Below are 4,436 nucleotides of genomic sequence, written 5' to 3'. Positions count from 1 at the left end.
GATAGCCCTGGAGAAGGAAATGGCAACCCATTCCCAGTATTGTTGCCTAGAGCATCCCATGGACAGAGGAGCCTGGAGGGCTACAGTCCATGGGGTTGCACAGAGTCGGACACAACTGACCGTGCACACACACGCGCATGCACACACACACACACCAGCCATTTATTATTGCTGAGTCCATTCCTTGACCTCAGCATCTCAATCTCATGTTTTGAAATTTCACGGATAGAATCAAGGAGCAGGGAGGTTTTCCAAAAACAAAGTGGACATTTTTTTTAAAAACAAAAGAATGAACAGTGTGGATGCTTTTTGATTCTGAGTCAAAACCTCATGGCCTTAAGTCCTCAGGAGCCCCAAGGGGGATCGTGCAAACCCCCCACCCCTTGCCTTCCACTAATCCCTGGAGACTCAGGGGTCTGTCTGAAGTGGTCTTCAAGAGCCTCTGGGGTGGCGGGGTGCCTCACTGGGGACCCACTTGAGCCTCCCGGCTGGCCATGCACAATAAGGCTGCATTCTTGCTTGATTTCCGCTCAGCCCGGCTCTCTCTGACCCTGAGACGAGGGACCACAAACAAGGCTCTTATTGGAGGGGCTGACATGGTGAGGCCAGCTTTTGTGCCTCCGCAGTTCCAGTAGGATCTCCCCCCACCGGCCCCCTGCTCTCAGCCACTTCCTCCCCACTCCTGTGAACTGATGTCAGCTCCAGAAAGAATGGGATTGTTCTCTGGGACTGCCCGGCGGCAGGGCCCATGGTCCCTGCCTGGGAGAGGGAGCGGGTGTGGAATAGGAAGCACCCACCATCCACCACCCCGAAGATGGAAAACTCATTAAACGTCTTGCCAAAGACGCCCTCATCCGCAGGCGCCCATTCCGACGTTCGAGCGAACAAAGCTGGCATTCCTGATGAGGACGGGGGGAACGTTTGCAGTCCCTTCTGAGCTCGTAAAAAAACAGGACGGGACAGAAAGGAAATGGAACAGGGAGGGTGGGAGTGGGGGTCAGAGGGGGCTAGTTTTGAAGTCTAACCTTGGCTACAAATGTGTGCCCACCCTATTTTCTCTGAGGTCTCATGGCCTTCAGCCAGTGAAACAGCATCTCCGTGGGTGTCAGGGGACTTTGATGTGAAACACGAGGAATCTTTTAGGAAACAGAAGCTAACTGAAGTTCAGCCTGGAATCTTAACTGTGTGAGGTGGCTGAGGGCCTCGGGAATTCCACTGGCCCAGTGTACCCATTTCACAGTGATGAACGTGGAGGTCGGGAGGAAAAGAAGGAACTTACCTGAAGCTCCTTCCCGGACCTCAACTCCTGGTAGACCCTAGGTGCCTCATGTACGACTGTTTCCACAATAGGCTTCTTCTTTTTAAATGTTTATTTCTTTATTTGGCTGCACCAGGTCTTAGCTGCAACACTTGGGATCTTTGATCTTTTCAGCATGCAGAATCTTAAGTAGCCTGTGGAATCTTTAGTTTCAGTATGCAAAGTCTTAGTTGCAGCATGTGGCATCAGCTCCCTGATCAGGGATTAAACCCATGTCTCCCTGCGTTGGGAGCATGGAGTCTTAGCCACTGGACCACCAGGGAAGTCCCCCACAACAGGCTTCTTCTACTCAAAGCTTTCCATTGTATGTCACATCTTTGTGGAACAAGTAGAGAAATCTGCTCTTTGGTGACACTCAGAGATGCTGAGAAAACCTCTGGGAATTGAATTCACTTCATAACTTCACTCCATCTGGTGGGCGGCCATCTGCAAGCCAAGGAAAGAGGCCTCAGGAGAAACTATCCCTGCCCACTCCTTGATCTTGGACTTCCAGCCCGCAAAGCTGTAAGATAATACTTTTGTGCTGTTGAAGCTCCCCAGTCTGTGGTCCTGTCTTACAGCAGCCCAAGCAAAACAAAGACCCTCAGTGTTGAGCTCACTTGTTGTATGATATCTGCCTTAATCTTCCTGGTGACCCTGAGAGTGGGGGATTGTATTTTAGTCACTAAGTTGCATCTGACTCTTTGCAACCCCAGGGACTGGAGCCCACCAGGCTCCTCTGTCCATGGAATTTCCCAGGCAAGAATACTGAAGTGGGTTTCCATTTCCTCCTCCAGGGGCTCTTCCCCACCCAGGGATCAAACCCGTGTGTCCTGCATCCCAGGAGGTTTCTTTACCACTTGAGCCACCTGGGAAGCCCTGAGAGGGGCATAGCATTTCTTTTTTCTAAGTAGGAGGGCTTCCCAGGTGGCGCTAATGGTAAAGAAGCTGCCTGCCAGTACAGGAGATGCCGGAGACAAGGGTTTGATCCCTGGGTCGGAAGATCTCCTGGAGGAGGGCATAGCAACCCACTCCAGTATTCTTGGCTGGAGAATCTCATGGACAGAGGAGCCTAGCGGGGTGACCATAGGATCACAAAAGAGTCAGGCACCATTGAAGCGACTTAGCACGCTAAGTAGGAAAACAGAAGACTGGTTGTCTGCCTGGAGAAGGACAGATTTTGAAACTGGCAACGTGGTGATGGACAGAGAATAAGGAAGAGGCATACACAGAGGGGAGGGGAGGACCAGGGGGCCAACTGAGAAGCTGTGTCATGTACAGATGGCAAAGAGCAGGAACCTACGAGTACGCTGATGGGAAGATGGCCAGAGATGCCGGGGGAGAACCAGAGGGCCTGGGGGTCATGGGAACTGAAGGGAGAAAGAGGCGTGGAGAAGGCATGGTCACCAGGATCAGTGGAGCCAGGAGGACAGAAGACAAGGCCATGTCCTCGAGCAGCTTTAGTCCGGTGCCGAACGTGGCAGCAGTGGATTTAGTGCCAAGAGATGGAGGCTGATCCCTCAGCAATTCCTTTCCAGGAATATACTTAGTTTGACTTAATCTTGGAGCAGGGACTTTTACACGTTTGGGAAGAAGGGCAGGGGTGCTCAGTCTGAGAATTTGACGAAAACCCTGGACCATCTCCCTCGAAAAATGCCCCTCTGCGCAATCACCCGCCACCTTTGCCTACGATGCCAGGGGGTCATAGATCCAATAAACCAGAGGCCGGGGGGAAGAAACCTAATCATCCAAATATTAGAGCTGGGGTTCAATGCCTTCCTTCCTGTTCTTTTCAAAGCCTCTTTTGACTCAAAAAGAAGAAAATATTAGTGGTCTTTTTTTTTTTCACTGCTAAACATGACTTATGAATGAGATTTGAGTCCCCTGGAGGGATTATCAATACCTCTAAATGGTTCAGGTTTTCTTTGGAATTACTCAAGGAAACTAAAAAAAAAAAAAAAAAAAACCAATACCAAGGCCAGGGCCTGTCCCCAAAACTCTGATTCCACCAGTCTGAGGCTGAATACAAATCTGACGTGTGTTTGTGGGGAGGACAGCTGCTCCAAATGAGAGGTTGTCATAGACGCGAAGTCATCAGAGATAATACACCTGCTGAATTTTCATCGTCTCTGTCCCTGTTTTGATCCACGCTCAACATTCGTATCTTCCTTTACGCTTGCTGAGTTGGTCTTGTTTTTTACTGAACACTGTGTTCTCTGGCCCTGAAATGGCTTCAGGTCCTGACATAAAACCTTGACCTTCCCGGCCCTTCCTTTGCTTATCTCTAAGTGAGGGGTAAGCCTGCCAACCTCCTGCTTCCCCGAGTGGCGTGAGCAGCAGCGATAAATAAATAAGAAAAGAGGCAAGAAGCTTATGTCCTCGGGGGCTCCTGGTTCTACTTGTTGTCACCGGACCCCAGCTTGCCTTACTCCAGACTCTGTTTTCTTTTGAAGTAAACGACTGCCGTCTATAAAACTTTAATGCAGGGATTTCCCATTGTTGGGGTGTCCGTGAGGCACAGACTTTCTGTTTCACTGTGTGTACACTAACCGACCAGGAGAAGGAACTGACTGGGAGGTCTGGGAGTTGTTGGCTGGTTTCTGGAAATGCACGGGCTTACGTCCACTGGAGCAGACAGTCTCTTAGACTCCATCCCTGATAATAATGGCAGGCGGGCATTGGACTTCCTCTATGTCAGTCCCGGACTCTCTGTTGTATCCATATTATCTCCCAACAACCCCATAAAGCAAGGATTACTATCAACCCTGTTTTAAGAGCAGAGAAATGAAGGTTCCTGCAGCTGAAGCTTTTTTTTTCCTCCTAAGGAAACTGGAAAAGGGGTGAGGTGGGGGGATGGGAGGGAAAGGAGGGAGTGGGGGTGTTGGGAGGGTGGGGGTGGAGGGTAAGGATGGAGGAGGGTACAAAATGACTCCACAATTCATTCTCTTCTTCTCAGAAATTAGAGAAGGTTTATTTTCAGTTTTTAAAAACTCCTCTACCATTTCCTTTGGACAAATCCACATGATTATTGATTCGAATTTCTCAAAGCCAAAACTCCCCTGTCTAAAGATGTCAAGGAAACTAGTCTGGCAAACAAAAAGCATAAAAGAGAAATAAAAAATCCTCCTTTTTGTGCCTC

This window comes from Bison bison, unplaced genomic scaffold (genome assembly GCF_000754665.1).
Source record: "Bison bison bison isolate TAMUID 2011002044 unplaced genomic scaffold, Bison_UMD1.0 scf7180017864495, whole genome shotgun sequence".
Taxonomy (NCBI): domain Eukaryota; kingdom Metazoa; phylum Chordata; class Mammalia; order Artiodactyla; family Bovidae; genus Bison; species Bison bison.
Note: the sequence above shows the minus strand (reverse complement) of the source record.